The following is an 18,461-nucleotide window of genomic DNA, read 5'->3' on the forward strand; positions in this document are numbered from 1 at the left end:
AGGGGAGAGAAAAAAAAAATGTTAAGCAGAATAGGACTAAAGACAGAGCCCCATGGTCCCAAGTCACTGCCTCCCACAGATAGCTTGACTCTGTCAGCAACTGTCTCTAGAATGGACCCACATCTAATCAGAAATTCTTCCAGCTGTGGAGCTATTTCACCCACACATCACTCGTGTCCACAGGATGTCAGGAGAGATTTTGTTGAGCGCTTGCTAAAGTCCAGACACAAGGAGCCCGCAGCACCTCCACCTGTAACCTAGTAATTCCATCAATGGGGCAAATGTGATCAACCCAGTGTAATCTATTCATGGTTTCTGATCGTGTCTTCCCCTTCCACATACCTGCAAATCAGGGGTAGGTGAAAGGGTCTCGACTCTAGAGTCAGACTGGTTTGGGTTTGAATCTCACTTGTATTCCTCAGCTGTGTGTCTTAGGGAAAGTTGCCTGACCTCTCTGAGCCTCACTGTAAAAAGGGAATAATAAAGCCAGTGTCACAGGCTTCTTTCAATAATTAAACTAATGGATATACCTGTCTCCCTCTTCATCCCAACTGTGATGTCTCCAAGGCCAAGGCCTGGGGTTCTGATCTTTGCATGCCAGTGCCTGGTAGGAAGGGGGCCTCTCACTCCACCTACCCTGCATGCTCCTTCCCTTCCCATTTCTGCATCTCTGGTGTTTGTGGCAGTCATTCTCAAAGTGTGGTTTCCAGATCAATAGCAACAGTATTACCTGACAACTTGTTAAAACTACACAATCTCAAGGCCCATCCTAGACCTGGATCTGAATCTGGGGGTGGGGCCCAGCAACCTGGTTTTCTGGTTTTGTTTTTTTAAGTTCATACCGTTTATTTTATTGTTTTAGCTTTTTATTGAGATATAGTTGCTTTACAAAAGTAATCTGTTCTAACAAGTCCTCTGTGTGATTCTTTTTTTTTAATTTATTTTTTTTTCTTCTGTGTGATTCTGATGATGCTCAAGTTTAAGAACCACTGGTTTAAGGTATTATTGATTTGAGTGTATCCTCACTCCATGTTGAACCTAATTCCAACTGATAAAATATCAAATGGGAAACAAGGCTTCCAGGCAAGGACTGCTCTTGCCTATACAGCATCTTTGTGAAAAGCAAACTTAAAACACTCCTTCCTCTAAAAAACAAAAATTAATACAGTTGAATATAATAACGCAAGCTGAGCAACCAGAAGTAAGCCAGCCTTGGGGGAAGTGAGAATGTGGGCATCTAGACAGGCCCAGGAATACAGGAGGGGAAAGAAGAGGAGGGGGAGGAACAGGGCAGAGAGAGTTGAATCAGTGGCATAGAGCTAAATAAAATTCATCCAAATGGTAGCTCAACAAATGCTAAAATTTTTTTTCAACTTTTTTTATTAAATTTTTTTGGAGGTACTGGAGATTGAACCCAGGACCTCACACATGCTAAGCATGCGCTCTACTACTGAGCTATATCACCCCCTTTCAATTTTTTATTTGAGAACAGCACCCACACATTAACGTGCACAAATTGTAAATGTTCGGCTCGATGAGTTTTCACAAAGACATCAGTGTAACTAGCACCCAGCACAAAAAACAGCATATCAGAAGTCCTACGAGAAGCCCCCTCCCCATCACTTCCCTGCTTAGAGCAATCACTTATTTTTACTTCTAATGCATCAATGGAATCACATGATAAGTATTCTTTTATGTCCCGCTTCTTTCACTCAACAGTATGTTTGTGAAATTCATCCTTGTTTGTATGTAGATATAGTTTGTTCATTCTCATCTCTATATAATATTCCATTGTGTGAATGTGTGACAATTTATTTATCCATTCTACTGTTGATGGACATTTGGGTAGTTTCAGATTTGGGGATATTATAAACACTGAGGCTGTGCACATTCTTGGAAGTGTCTTTTGGTGAAGATGTGTACACATTTCTATTGCGTATATATCCCTAGGAGTGGAATTGCTGGGTTATAGGGTGGGTGTATGTTCAGCTTGAGTAGATATAGCCAAACCACTTCCCAAAGTGGTTGTACCAGTTTATACTCCCACCAGCAGGTTAAGAGTTCCAGTTGCTTCACATCCTTGTCAACACATGGTATTATCTGTCTTTTGCATTTTAGCCATTCTGATGGATGTGTAGTGGTGTCTCATTGTGGTTTTAATTTGCATCTTCCTCATGACTGATAAAGTTGGGCATCTTTTCACATGTTTAATGACCATTTGGATATCCTCTTTTGTGAATTGCCTGTTCAAGCTTTCTATCCAATTTTTTTATTGAACTGCCTACCATTTTCTTACTGATTTGTACAAGTTCTTCATATATTTTGGATATGAGTCCCATACAAATATCTTCTTCCACTCTGTGGCTTGCCTTTCTACTCCCTTAGTGGTATGATCACTACAGTCCAATCTATCAATTTCTATAGACATTCAAAATCGGCAGCCAGAGAACACATGTATTCTTTTAGGAACTGGATGAAATTATCACTGTGTATATACATCTCCAGCTCTGTCCAGCTCTGACTGAACCAGCTCTGTTCTCTCTCCAGAACCCCAGCGGATGGAAGCCCTAGCCATATGCACATTTGGACCCACATTGTCACCCACACACATCTCCCCAACTCTGAATCTGAATGCCAGGTCAACACCAATTGGCAAGCATCCCCACTTCAGAGTGAACAGGCTGGGAATTACATCCCAGAGTGGCAAGTTGTCAGGAAAAGCCAGAAAACTGCTCTGCATGCTCATACATGCTACTCTATATGTACAATGTGAATGGTGCCCCGGAAATTCAATGCTCTTGAGCAGTGCACAACCTGAATCCTAGTACTTGGCAGCCTTGTTTTCAGGCAGGAATCAGGCAAAACCAGAAAGTTTAGCTAAAGTTCTGGCAAAGTAGGAAAAAAAAGCAGATTTGGGCATGTGGCAGGAACAGGCAGGACTGGATGGTCTTTCAAACTAATGAGATGTCAGTAAGGCTTACTCTTGAATCTGGGCCAAGGTGGACTCTGTATTCAAGTGGGCCTTATGCCTATGACCAGTCTATGTTTGGCAGCCTTCCCTGGTCTGGGGCAGCTCCTCATTTTGTCCTCGATAAGATGGTTTCTCCCTCAAGCGACTTTGGGCCTGAGGCCCTAAGGAGAAGGAAAAAGTGGCCCCAAGTCTGTAGCCTCCAGCAGCATGTTGAGGTCCTGAAGACCCCTGGGAGTGGAAGATGGGGGCCAAAGGAGGGATTGGGGGCAGCAGTGAGGGGTTGCCTTCCAGGGGGCCCTGAACCCAGCTTGGTGCAGCCCCCAGGTCTGGGGCCTGCTCAGTGAATAACAGACCCAGCCCTGGGAACCCAGGGGGTGTGGCTGTCTGTCCTCAAGGGGAGGAGGGTGAGGCTTGTTGGGGAGCAGTGGACAAGTCCCTGGAGCCTGGCTGGAGGGGACTGCAGGGTGTGAGGGCTGTGCCTGAGGGAACAGTCCCTCCCATATCTACTAGTGCCCACTGCCCACGTTCCCACAAGCTCAGGCACCCGGCTCTCACCCTCGGGGTCGCAGACGCTGCCCAGTGACACCCTTAGACCCCCACGCCCAGGGGGCCACCCTCCTGAATCTGACAGCGCCCCGCGGCTCATCCGCGCGCCCAGTCCCCACGCGCCCCCACACTGCGCCGCTCTGGCCCGGACGCCGCTGCCGCACCCGCCCCGCTCGCCCGGGGGTCCTGAGCATCCGAGGCGAGAGGCGCGTGTTTGCCCAGCTAAGTGGCGTCTGTGTACAGAGCCGCGCGCTTATCTCCCGCAAACACGGCGCCCGCCTGCATTAGTCCGGGTCCGGAACCCCTCGCCCCGCGCTTTCATCCGGCCATCACTGATAAGGAGCCGAGGGAACGGAGGCGACCGCCCCAGCACCCCACCCGCTCCGATGGCCCCGTGGAGTCCGGAAAAGTGACAGAGTCGCTGGAACTGGGGCCCCAACCCAGGAGAGGCCGGAGCCGTCCCCACACCAGCTGCCTGCGCCGTCCCCTCCTGCTGCTCGGTCAGCCCTGCTCCTTCCTCTCCCCACTGCCCGGACTGTGGCCATCACATCCTGGCTGCCCACCCCCCCCCACCCCGGATGCCAGGCTGTTCCTTCCTCATTCCCCTTGTGGCTGTGCACGGGTCCAGGGACCCACTTCTTGACCTGGATTCTCAATGGATGGGAGCAGGAGGCTTGTCAGAAATTTATAAACGTTTCTACCACTGCCACCACTACTACTATTACTAATCATAATAACATCTAACTTGACTGAGGCTTAACTGGGCTTCAGGGCTGCCTGAGAAGCATCGCTATTATATGATTTCATGTTCCCAACAATTGAGTGAGGGAGGCACTGTTACTAGCCCCATATTATAGAAGTGAGAATGGCTAACTTAGAGAAATTGAAAACCTTAGCACATGGATTTGAACCTGGCACCACCTGAATCCAGAGTCTGCACCAGCCTCCTCCCCAGAGACCAGCTGTTTGGTCCAGCCTCCTGGGTTTACAGATGAAGAAACTGAGGCACAGCGGGGAAGGCAGCTCCCAGACAGGCCTGGGCGCTGCCACTTCTGTGCCCTGCCCACTGCATCGGGGTGTCACGACGGAGCCAGCTCTGAGGTTACTAATATTGATTACCTACGTCTAGACCCAGACCTGGCAAGATCGTTATATCTCAGTTTTGCTCTTAATTAAATCCAGTCAGTTTGCATAAGTCGAGGGTACCAGTCATGACTTTCTCTTCCAAACATGTCGAAAAACAGTTATCTAACTTTTTAATGAAAAAGAAAAGGCTCTTCTAAATGCAAAAACAAATCAAAGAAATATAAAGAAAAAAATTGCTAAATTGGACTATGTTAAAATGTAGTGCTTCTCTATATACTAAAAAAACTAAATTTAAAGATAGGCCTTAAAATTAAGAAAACATTTACAACATATACAACCAAAGAAGCATTAAGATCTGGAACCTATGCTGTACATCAGAAATTGACACAACATTGTAAACTGACTATACCTCAATTAAAAAAAAAATACACACACACACACACACACACACACACACACAAAAGATCTGGAACCTAAGAGAAGGATTTACAAGTCAATAAGAAAATGTCAGAGACCCCTGTTTTAAAAAATGAGGAAGGACAATGCACAGTTGACTTACAAATGTGAAAAATATGTATTTAATTCCACTATTAATCAAAGAAATGCAAGTTAAAACAGAGAGACACTTATTTTGCTATTAAAAATTTTGGCAAAGATTTTTTTTTTTTTTAGCAATGATACCCAGTACTGCCCAGGCCACAGTGAGCCCCATCGCAAACACTAGAGAGAACACTGTAAGAGAACTTTCAGGAGGCTGGTTTAGGTAACCTTTAATCCAGGGTTTCTATTTCTGTAGATGTAACCAATGGACACATCCCAAGATAAGCACCAGGACATGCATCACAGCTGCAATTAACAACAGCACGCACACAATAAGGGGAAAAACACCGATCCCCAAAACGTCCAACAACGGGGAAATTATAGTCTATAGGAAAGATGGACTATTTTAATGGAGCCATTAAAAAGTCACATTTTAGAAAAATGTTAAATGACATGGAAGTGATTATGACACATGCTTAAATGGGGAAAAAGCAGAGTAAAAAACTAATGCATATATACCCAGCAAGGCTCTTGTTCAGAGTTGATGGAGAAATCCAAAGCTTCACAGATAAACAAAAGCTAAAAAAAATTCAGCACCACCAAACCAGCTTTACAACAAATGTTAAAGGAACTTCTCTAGTCATCAAACCATAAGAAAAGAGGGAAAAAAAAAAAAAAAGACCTACAAAAGATTGCTTTGGCAAATCGGGGTCTTTTATGGTTCCATATTAATTTTGGAATTCTTTGTTCTAGTTCTGTGAAAAACGTCATGGGTAGTTTGACAGGGGTTGCACTGGATCCTAGATCGCTTTGGGTAGTGTGGCCATTTTGATACTGTTGATTCTTCCAATCCAAGAGTGCAAGATATCTTTCCATTTCTTTGCATCATCTGCAATTTTCTTCATCAGTGTTTTACAGTTTTCAGAGTATAGGTAACCTCCTCGGTTAAGTTTATTTCTAGGTATTTTGTTGTTTTTGATGCAATGGAAATGTGTATGCCAGTTATAAAATTTTGATTTTTGAAGTGAAAAAAAAAGTGAATGAAGGGCCACAAATGGCAAAATGTCCTTTTTCATGGGTGCGTTGTATTCCATTATATATACTTGCTACATCTTCTTTATCCATTCATCTATTGATGGGCACTTAGGATGCTTCCATATCTTGGCAATTTTAAATAATGTTCCTGTTAACAACAGGGTGTATATATCTTTTTGAGTTAATGTTTTTGTTTTTCTCAGATATATGCCCAGGAGTGAAATTGCTGGGCCATATGGTAGTTCTATTTTTAGGCTTTTGAGAAACCTCCATACTGTTTTCCATAGCGGCTGCACCAATTTACATTCCTACCAACAGCGTACAAGGGTTCCCTTTTCCCCATATCCCTGCCAACATTTGTTATTTGTGTTCTTTTTGATGATGGCCATTCTGACAGGTTGTGAGATGATCTCAATGTGATTTTGATTTGCATTTCCCTGATATTAGTGATGTTGAGCAACTTTTCATATTTCTGTTGGCCATCTACAGTTCCTCTTTTGGAAAAATGTCTGTTCAGTTATTCTCCCCGTATTTTAAATGGGTTGGTTGGTTGGTTTTTAATTGAAGTACAGTTGATTCAAAATGTTGTTTTAGTTTCTGGTGTACAGCATGGATGGACTGGGAGGGCATTGTGCTAAGTGAAGTAAGTCAGACAGACAAAGACAGCTACTGTAAGATAGCACTTACATGTGGAATCTAAAAAAATACAATAAAATAGTGAACATCACAGAAAAGAAACAGACTCACAGATGTAGGGAAGGAACTAGTGGTTACCACTGGGGAGAGGGAAGGGGGAGGGGCTAGATGGAGGTGGAGGATTAAGAGGTACAAATTATCAGGTACAAAATAAGCTACAAGGATGTATTGTACAGCAAGGGGAATATGGCCAGTATTTTATAATAACTATAAATGCAGTATAACCTTTAAAAATTGTGTATTACTATATTGCTATACCTGTAACATCTAATATTGTACATCAACTATACTTCAGTTTAAAAAATGTGACATTATAAAATAAATATATAAATACCCAAATAAATTTTAAAAAGTTAAAAAATAAGCCTAATTACCTCCCCTCCCAAAATAATAATAATAATAATACATATAGAATGATTCCAAGTCTGTAAATATATATATATATATATATTTCCAGGAAGAAATCCTGTAGGGTAATTCTATCCATACAAATGTTAAGAGTAGTGATCTTTTGGGATGGAATTCCAGGTAGGTTTCTTTTCTTTATACTTCTCAGAAAAGTTCTAATTGAGAAAATTAGAAACAAACCGAATAGGGGTGGGGTTGAGTGGGGGATGGGTATAGGTCAACGGAGACTGTATGTTTAGCATGCACGAGGTCTTGGATTCAATCTCCAGTACCTTCACTTAAAAAGAAAATTTTTTTAATTAAAAAAATAAAAAAGAAATGAAAACCAAAAAATGTCTAGTCCATAAAGCACTGTTTCCTCCATCTTTTTGACATTCTAGCCCCGGTCAGGAAATCCTGTTTTTGAAGTTTGCTCAGAGGTAGGAGACCGCCTTTGCTCCTCCACAGGGCCCCCAGACCTCCTGAAAGCTGCCCTCAGGTTGGCCTGCCTGCAAGCCCTTCACCCCAGCCCACGAGTGTCTCACCCAAAGTCTACCTGCTGCCAGTCCCTTCTTTCCTGCCTTCCCTCTGTGAGGCAGGGGTTTTTCTGTCCACCAGATCCCTGTCCCCTCTCCCCCCCACTTTGTCACAGGGTCCTGGGACTACAATTTAATGTTTCCCACCACCACCAGCCCCCTGCCCCGTGTCAGAGCCCAGCCCTACCTTCCCACCTCATCCAGCCTCCAGCCAGGAGTGAGGGCCAAGTTAGGACCAGAGCCCAGAGGCACTGTGGTCTCAGCAGGTAAAAAGCAGAGGTCAGTCCAGGGGCCTGGGAGGAGCAGAGACCCATGATGCACCAGGATTAGAAACAGAGTAGGAGGTACACCCTTGGCCCATAAAGAAAGAGGTGAGTATCCAGCTTGCTCTCCCCTAAAGACACATACCCAAGTGTATGTTCAGGAAGGACAGCATTTGGGGTTTCTGGGGAGGAGGTGGGTGCCCCATCGCTCCCCATGTTTCACCCCAGGATGGGGTCACTTGGCTTCCTGTGCACCACAAGTGTCTGCAGCCTTGCAGCCCAAAGGAAAGGATCATTTGAGCACTGGCACCAGATGGGCCTCAACTGGAATCCCAGCTCTACAACCCACTGATTTTCAGCAAGCCACCTGGCCTCTCTGAGCCTTGGCTTTCTCATCTGTAAATGAGACTAGGAACACCCTTGCAAGGGTCACCATAAAGACCACAGATAATGGGGAAAAAACAGAGGAGGGGTCTGTTAAAGCGTACCCAAGGCCGTTATTCCTGCCCCAGGACTCAGAACCACGAGCCACTCAGGGGAGCTGCGTGTTCCCGACTCTCCACCAGGTCACCTGCTCCCATGTGGATTCTCACGCCTAGCGCCACAAACTACTTTTTGAATCTCAGCTCTACACGTTTGTTGCACGCCTTGCACATCGCTAAGCATTTGACATTTAACCCCCGTAGCAATCCTGTGAGGTCCATGTTATTAGCGCCATTCAGCTGCTAAGGAAACTGAGGCTCAGAGAGGTTAGGCAACTTGCCCCAGGTCCCACAGCAGGTAAATGACAACACCAGGGCTGAAGCTCAGGCCAGTCTGCTATGCCTCATGGAGTCAGATGCCAGCACACTCCTCAGGCCCCTATGTCCCCTGCTCCTCTGGGGGGTCAGCATAGATGTGACTGAGGCCCTGAGGCCAGGTCTCTATGACTGATGTTCCCAGACTGGGCAGAGCTCTCGCCTCTGCTGCCCTGATTAATTACACCAGGAGCCTCCTGAGAAAATCAGGCCCTTCTCCCCCAACCCCTGCTGCTCTCTGGCTTAATTACTTCTCCTGGCTATAATGAAATGTTTCTGAGCCCCTGAGACAGGAACCGTCATCAAGAGCAGCCGCCTCTGTGACTCAGCCCTGCTTCCTCAGCCCTGTCCCTTTGGGCCCAGACACAGGCCCCTGTGCCCGGGCTTCAGCTGCAGAGGGTATCTGTGGGTGGGTGACTCTGAGCCCCGTAGCCCCCTGCCCCCAGTGGAATGCAGACCTGAAAACCAGACCTGGTGGGTCTGCCCCAGATTGAGGTGTCTGGATCCTCAGTCCCCAGTCCGGCAATCTGCCCACAGGCATTGAAGCAGGTGCTCAGAGTGGCAGCTCCTCCTGGCTTCCCACCTGCCCACACCCCTGCGGGGCCTAGCTCAAAGAGTCCATTCTTTTCTTCTTTCACCCCGTATTCCCTGAGCACCTACTGTGTGCCAGTCCCTGTTCCCGGCGCTGGGAATATGACAGGGAGCAAGACAGACGAGATGCACATCCTCTAGGAGCTCATGGTCTCGCAGGAGAACTGCCCAAAACAAGCAAATAGATAAAATTATTTCTAAGAAGGGGGAGAGTGGCAGCAAAGAGAGAGTGATAGCTTGGGCAGCAGGGGATGGGCAGAGAGAGATGGCACATACACCTCCATCCTGTCCTGTTTAACCCCTATGCTGGAAGTTCTTAACAGCAGTCTGCTCTGCATCCCTCATATTTCAAAGCCAACATGGTCTTACCAAATCATCACTTCTAATGGTCCAGGGCTTCGGTCACACACACACACCAGCTATCACCTAAAACAGCCATATGGAGGAGAGAGAGTGAATGGTGGGAGCCCCGGAGCCACCATGTCAAGGACAAGAGCAGAATGAAGAAGACAGGGTTCCCTGCAGCCACCCAGCCTCCCCTGTCTGCCTCTTCCCGCTTCCACTAGGGGTCCCTTATCCCCCCACCAATCACCAAGATAATTTCCCGGTAGATCAAAGAGTTAAATGTAAAAACAGACTGAACCATAGGAAACCAGGAAGAAATAGAATGATCAGAACTCTCGAGGGAAAAGCTCTTTGTGAGCGTAAAAGCACTGGAAGAAATCACAAAGAGAAAAGTCAACTACTTTGCCCACAGGAGCGTTAAGCGTGTGTGTGTCATAAAAGCAGAGCTGAAATTATGACTTGGACCACTTCCCTCTGCCAGGCTAACTCCTAATTTGTCCTAGATTCAGTTCCACAAGGAACACTCCCTGACCACCACCCCACCCCTCACCTCCTCTGGGTTGGCTGTTGCCCCGGATTGCTCTCTGCACCCCGGCGCTTGACCCTCTAGCAAAATACAGATGAAACTGTGTTGGGAACACTGGTTTCTGCTTTGCTCCCCATGGTCCATGGGCACCTTGACATCTTCTTGTTTGTCTAATCTCCATGCCCAGCACACAGAAATACATTACACAGAATACAACTCCATGTATATGTATAACTGAAATGCTTTGCTGCACATCTGAAACTAACATTGTAAACGACTACTTCAATAAAAAACAAGAATAAAAAAAATAGAACTCAACTTAGTGCTATGTATTCTGCTTCTCTATTTTTTTAAATGAGTAAAATTTTCCTGTCTTAATTTTTTTTTCAGAAACTGCCATACTATTTATTTCCATAAAAGCTACGCCATTTTTCATTCCCACCAACAGTGCACAAGAATTCCAATTTCTCCACCTCCTCACTCACACTTGCTACTTTCTGGGGGTTTTTGATAGTGGCCATCCTGAGGGGTGGTATGAGGTGGCCTCTCATTGTTGTTTTGATTTGCATTTCCCAATAACTATTTTTTAAATGAAAGAATTAACAGACTAAAAAAAAATCCATATGGCAGTTATGACAAAGGGTTAATATCTTTTATAGGTAAAATGAAAATCTCTAAGTAAAGCATTAGAATCCACAAATGATAAATGAACACAAACAGACAACTCCAAGAGAGGAAAAACAATGTAAGAATAACATCATCGGTAGCCAAAAAAAGATAAAACAGGATACCTTGTCTTACCTGGTAAGACTTCAAAACTTAAAAAAAAAAAAAAAAAAAAAGATAAAACTCACTGCTGGGAAAGTGCTGGCAAATAGACATTCATTCATGGCTCATGAAAGTGCCCACTGACACAACCCTTTCAAAAAGCAACTTCCAAACACTCAAGAGTTTTACAATTATTCATGTACTTTCACCCAGAAATTCAGTTCCTTGGCACTTACTGAAATAAACTCATCTGGGAAATCTAAGCACAAAAATGTGTACCGCAGTTTATTTATAATAGTAAAAAACCTGGAGGCATTATAAATATCTAATAACAGCATCATGAATATTAAATTTTAAAATATTCCTATTGGATAATATTATGCAGTCACCCAAAAGATGATTATGAAGTTGATGAGATGAGAAACTGTCTAGGATTTAATGTTAAGTGGGAAAAGCAGGATACAAAATGTTGTCTGCAATGACACCTCAACTAGGGAAAAAATGAAGGCTAGTAAGTGTATATAAAAATATACAGCAGGCTGGTGGAAACTACCGCTAGCTGACACACCCATGGGTCACTGTTTTTTTCTTCATTTTGTTTCTCTGTTCCGCTTTGTTTCTCCCGCTCCACACCATACCCCTCCCCAAACCAATAATATCATTACAACCTTTCATAATCTTTGATCAGCTATTCCCTCTTCTGAATATTTACCTTTAAAAAATCATTCCACAATATGAGGGAAATTTTTATGCATAAAGAGCTAAGTATGATGTTTATAATCATATGTAAATTGGATGCAAATCAAGTGTTAAATAATAGAAAACTGATTAAATAAATGAGGGAATTTTACCCTTGTGGAAATCTTAGGCAGTCCCTAAAAGGCACAGTTAGAAAGTGCTAGGGGCTGAATTGCGTCTGCCCGCCCCCCCCCCAACAAAAGGTATGTTGAACTCTTAACCCCTGACCTTATTGGGCAAGAGAATCATTGCAGATGCAATTAGTTAAGATAAGGTCATACAGGAGGAGGGTGGCACTTAATCCAGTATGACTGGTGTCATTATAAGAAGAGGAGACACACAGGGAGAAGACAGCCATGTGACTACGGAAGTAGAGACTGGGGTGGTACATCTAAAAGACAAAGAATGCCAAGTAGTGCCAGCAAACACCAAAAGCTAGAAGCGGCAAGGGAGGATTCTCCCCAACAAGTTTCAGAGAGAGCATGGCCCTGCTGACACCTTGATCTTGGACTTTTAGCCTGCAGAACTGTGAGACAATAAATGTCCGCTGTTTTAAGCCACTCAGTTTGTGGTACTTTGTTAGGACAACCCTAGGAAATTAATACAGGAAGTAATATGAAAAACATTTACCACATCCTGAAAATAAAGAACCCAGGAAAATTAACACAGTGTACAATAACATAGCCATGTTTTTAAAATGTATAAAAAGAGCCTGGAAAAAGACAGACCAAATGCAAACGGCAGCTGTATTAGTAGAGTAAGTAGGTTTTGTTTATCTAGTTTTCAATTATTTTTCTAAATTACTTTTATAACGAAAAAAAGTTTTATTAAAAGAAAAGTATATCCTAATTGTAACCATCAGCTCATCTTTCCAATCTCTCTGTCAGGACCAGGGCCTCTCTGCCTGGAATCCACCACCCCCACGGCTCCTACCCTATCCCAGACACGTTCTTGATCTTCGAAGACCCCGGCTGGGATCTGGCCACTCTCCTCCTCAAAATCCTTCAGTGGCTACCCAGATCTCTTTAATCCGTAGCCACAGCACTGGCCTCAACCCACTCTCGGCTGTGCCCTTCCCTCCCCCTTCGCCTGCCCCAACACATTAACAGTCAAGTTGGGAACATTGGTACTTTCCCTGGGGTTTCTCAGAGTCAAAACAACCGGTAAGGTAGCGAGGGGAGAGAGTTTCCTCCCTACCGGAAGACAGAAGCGGAGAATCCCTGTGGCGGGAGAAAAGTCCTGCTCAAAACCAGTCTGAGGCCAGTCTCTGAGGCTAGGACTCGAATCCGCGTGTTCTGACCCCAGATCAAGGCAAGGACGGTGCCGGATCCCCGTGTCCACCGGCGCAGCGCCCTGCCTGATACACAAGGGCGCCCTGTTAATGCGTCCCGACTGAGGATGTCTGAGACCCTTCCTCCCATCTTTGGCCCAAATAAAACCCCCACTCCTCTCAATGTCTTTACTCCTGACTCCCCACTGACGCTGCACCCTCACTTCCTGACCCGCGGGCCAGGTTTTCGTGGAAGAGATTTGGAGTAACGGGAAGTTGGGGTGGCTCTGGGAGGATGTTGGCTGGGGAGGGGTGGGGGGCTAGGGCTCGGGGAGGGGGCGTGGGGGGGAGTGGGAGAGGTGCGTAAGCCAGGGAACGAGAGGACCAGGGGTCCACCCCCAGCCCCACGCCCAGGCTGCGTTCCCATTGGCCCCTCGCGCGGATCGTTTTATTTCAAGGATGTCCACACAGCAGGCGGACAGATTGCGGCCAGTCTGGGACTCAACGGGATATCACACCCCGTGGCCGGGCTGGCGTCGCCCCCTCGTGGCAAAGTGTGTAATTACAGCCTGTAATTACAGGCGCACAGTGAAATTAGAGTTCCCCCGCCACTGAGGACCCCACGTATAGTTGTGTGTGGACATGCACCCTGAGTTTCCTAAGTCCCGGAGGCTGACTCTTCATCCATAGGAGAGTTTCCTGAGCCCTGATACCCCACAATCCCTTACTTACACATTAACCTCACGTTTGCACATGAACATGTTAGGATGAACTATATGAAATTTTCATTAGTTGAAATTTTTAACATATAAAAAAACACAAAAACATACAAAAGATATACATGAACTCTGTCTCACACCTCACCTTCACATATACAAACACACACACACACACATACACTCTCTCTCTCTCTCTCTCTCTCTCTCTCCTCTCTCCTCTGGAGAACACAGATTTCAGCCACAGGACAGGGAACCCAGGACCCGGAAGTACCACCTAGCAACACACTATCTTAACAGTGAGTCCCACACAACACTGCACCCCTCTCACAGCCATAAACTCACACCCAGCACCCTTCAGTCCAAGTGCCCCCCACCCCGACCCCACGCCGGTGTCTTCACCGCTCCCTCTCCACCTCCTCAAACTCACAGGACATCCCCATGTTGAAAGCCACCTCTTATGACCTCCAGGGACCAGCCCACATCCCTGCTCCACCACTTTTCAGATTTTCATGCCCATAGAATCCCCCAGGGATCTCATTAAAAATGCAGATTCTCACTTAGTAGGCCTAGAGTGGGCCCCAAATTTGGCATTTCTAATCATCTCCCAGGTGATGCCATGGACCACACTTTGAGTAAAGTGGCCCTGCTTCTTTCTCCAGCCTCAATCTCCCCAGAGGTTCCATGCAGTGGCCTCATCCCACACCCCTCCCCAACCCTCTGCCACCTGGCTTCCCCACCCTACCTCCCCACTACCCCACTGAAACAGAAATGTCACTGATAAGTGAAGCCAATGGCCTTTTCTCAGACTTTGAGGCATCTACCCTGTGGACTGCCCCTTTCTTCTTGAAACATCTGCCCCTGTGGATTCTGAGTGACTCCTGGTGGGCCTCCTACTGTGGGCCCCCTCCAACCTCTCCCATTCCTGCAGATCTCTCTGGCAGCTCATGCCCAGGCTCAAGGTCTCATCCATCACCTTCTCCATGCCTCACCAGCTCTTATCTCTCTCCTGAGCTCCAGGCCCCTTTTCCAGTTGTCTGCTAGGAAGCTCCGCCTGTACCCTGAAAGCACCTTACTTCTACTGATCTAAAACCAGCCTCCCAGGATCTCTGTAATAATGGTAACATCAAACTTCACGGCTTTATGTGAGAGTTAAATAAGTTAATACATATCACATGCTTAGAATAGTACCCAAGGAAGAGTTTGCTATTATTATAGTAGCCTTTCCTAAGTATCCCCAGTACCTAGGAAGACCCTTCCTGTCATAGGGTTATGGAAAAATCATTCTCTCTCTCTCTCTGTTTCCTTCTATAATTTCAGAGAGAAGGTCTCAATCAGATGCTAACTTGTCTGCATGTCCATTATCATCTTTCTTAGATTGCTAATAGTCTGTTCCTTTTAACAGACCCCTAGGGCAGCAACCAGAGAGATGGACAGTAGGGAACCCCTGCTGGATGAGAGGTTCATGGCACACCTGGAACTGAAAATCTTAAATCCATAACTGTGGGTTTCTTCCTCCACCCTGTACTGTTTGTGGAGTAGTTCATATTTCACATATTTATAGCCTTGGAGGAAAATTGTGCATGGAAGGAGCAAGTTCGCTTTTATTGCTTGTTTACAGTATGTCAAACTGGAAACTTGCATGAATGGAAATCCATTGAATTTATTTGAAAGTGTCCAAGCATACATAAAAGTCAAGAGATAACATAGTGACTACCCTGTATCCATTATCCAGCTTCAATAAATATCAACTCCTATTCCTGGTCAGTCTTGTGGACCTCTTTCCCCATCTTGCTTTCCCCTCTCCTGAGTAATTTTCAAGCAAATTCAAGGCATCTTATCATTTCATTTATAAATACTCAGTATGTATACTAGAAGACATGGAATCATTTTAGAAACATTAACGCACAATCACATCACATCTAAAATATAGTATATTAAATATCCTCTGTGCTCAAATTTCCCTCTCTAATTTTTTATGGTCTATTTGAATCAGAATCCAAATAAGGATTAAAAGGGACTTTTAAAATACATCATTTTTTTAACTGAAGTACCATCAGTTATAATGTGTCAATTTCTTGTGTACAGCACATTGTCCCAGTCATGCTTATACATACATGCATTTGTTTTCATATTTTTTATTAAAGGTTATTACAAGATATTGAACATACTTCCCTGTGCTGTATAGCAGAAACTTTTAAAAAATCTATTTTTATATATAGTGGCTAACATTTGTAAATCTCAAATTCCCAAATTTATCCCTTCCCATCCTCTTTCCCCCAGTTAACATAAGATTGTTTACCATTGTTTACTATGTCTGTGAGTCTGTTTCTGTTTTGTAGATGAGTTCATAGTGCCCTTTTTTTCTTTTCTTTATTTTTTTAGATTCCATATATGAGTGATATCATATGGTATTTTTCTTTCTCTTTTGGGCTTACTTCACTTAGAATGACGATCTCCAGCTTCATCCATGCTGCTGCAAATGGCATTATTTAAATTTTTATGGCTAAGTAGTGTTCCATTGTATAAATATACTACAGCTTCCTTACCCAGTCATCTGTCGATGGACATTTAGGTTGCTTCCATGTCTTGGCTATTGTATATAGTGCTGCTATGAACGTTGAGGTGCATGTATCTTTTCGAATTAGAGTTCCCTCCAGATATATACCCGGAAGTGGGATTGCTGGATCATATGGTAAGTTTATTTTTAGTTTTTTGAGGAATCTCCATACCGTTTTCCATAACGGCTGCACCAAACTACATTCCCACCAGCAGTGTAGGAGGGTTCCCTTTTCTCCACACCCTCTCCAGCATTTATCATTCATGAACTTTTGAATGATGGCCATTGTGACTGGTGTGAGGTGATACTTCATTATAGTTTTGATTTGCAATTTCTCTGATAATTAGTGATACTGAGCATTTTTTCATGTGCCTATTGGCCATTTGTATGTCTTCACTGGAGAATTGCTTGTTTAGTTAGGTCTTCTGCACATTTCTGGATTGGGTTGTTTGTTTTTTTGTTAAGTTGTATGAGCTGTTTATATATTCTGGAAATTAAGCCTTTGTCAGTCACATCATTTGCAAATAAAAAAGTAATTTTTTGATCTATGTGTTCATCCTTCCCCCTCCTACTCGTCTCCTTGCAATGTATTTGTTGAAGGAACCAGGCTTTTTGTTCTATAAAGTTGGCCACAGTCTGGATTTTGCCGACCACCTTCCCACAGAGAATTTTACATCTTCACCACGATGCAATGAGGGTAAGTTTTATTCTCTCGCCTTCATTGTATAGTTGAGAAAACTGAGGCTCAGAGAAGTTCAATGCCTTGTCCAAATCTTTGTAGTCTAGGCAGAGCCCAGGCCTCCTGACTTTCAGCCAGGAAAAACGGGACTGCATCCTCAGAGCACCTAGTTCCATACCTGACACATACCACATGCTCCTCGCAGATGGAGAGGGCTGCTTTGGGATGCCTGGGCAGTCCTTGGGCCAACCCCACAAACACGGATTCCACAGACCCCACAAACCAGGAAGCCAAATCTCCCTTTCCACAGTCTCTGCTTCTTTCTCTCTGTCCTCTCGTCATTCATTCATTCAATAAATATTTCCTGGACATCTCTCACATGCCAGACACCATCCTGGCGTGTGAATGAGTATGGCTGTGTGACTCTGTATGTGGGTAGATGGGTATGGTCTCCGGGGATGGGAGGGGGGTTGGACTGCTTCTAACTCTGTATGGGGTGTGTGTGTGTGTGTGTGTGTGTGTGTGTGTGTGTGTGTGTGTACACAAGTCTGTGTACATTTGTATCTCCAGATTGAAATGTCCTTGTAATTGTCAGTGACTATACTGGCTATATATTTCCATGTTCTCAGTATCTTTCCATGTATATGTGTGTGGGTTCCTACATATGATACGGTCGCAGAGGAAGCCTCTGTAAATGTGCATAGTTCTGTATGCAAATGTGTGTCTGAGCAGAACTGTGTTTCTCTGTACGCCTGTGTGTCTCCACATCTGTGTACTGTGTGCATTTCAATGGATTGTGTGGGTCTCTACTTTTGTGTCCTCTGTGTATCTGTATGCATGTGTCCCCTCTGGTGCTGTGATTGGGACTGTCAGCTCTCAACCCTGGCCTCTCACCTGCCCAGATTCCTGCCACCTCCATGCCCACCTATTCTGAACAGCAGCCAAGGAAGACTCTCACGAGAAGGAAGCTTTGGCCCTTCAAACCAGCCCCTATGCATAAAGCCAAGGCCTCTGCTGAGGGGAGGTGCCTGGAGGGGCTGTAAGTTTGTGTCTGCTCTCAGCATCTCTGAGATCCAAGACCTGACAAGGAGACAGGAGCCCAATGCTGAGCCCATTGACAACAGGCTTTGCTCTGAAAAGCAAAACATCGGCCAGCTTCACAGGGCAAAACATAAAATTCAAGCTGGAACCACAGACCCACAATGATTCTTTGGGCCTTCAGTTCAGAGGGGTGGGTCAGGTGGGGATGCTGACCTGGGATACCCACACTCACCTCCTCCAGAAAGCAAAGCCAACTCCCCAACCAGTGGCTGGCCTTCCCCAGGGAGAGTGGCCCCAGGGTCATTTGGCCTGGAGTTAATCATCAACTCGACTCGGGGTATCCCTGAGCCCCATTGGCTGTCTGGGGACA

Source organism: Camelus ferus, chromosome 16, assembly GCF_009834535.1.
Source record: "Camelus ferus isolate YT-003-E chromosome 16, BCGSAC_Cfer_1.0, whole genome shotgun sequence".
NCBI classification, from domain to species: domain Eukaryota; kingdom Metazoa; phylum Chordata; class Mammalia; order Artiodactyla; family Camelidae; genus Camelus; species Camelus ferus.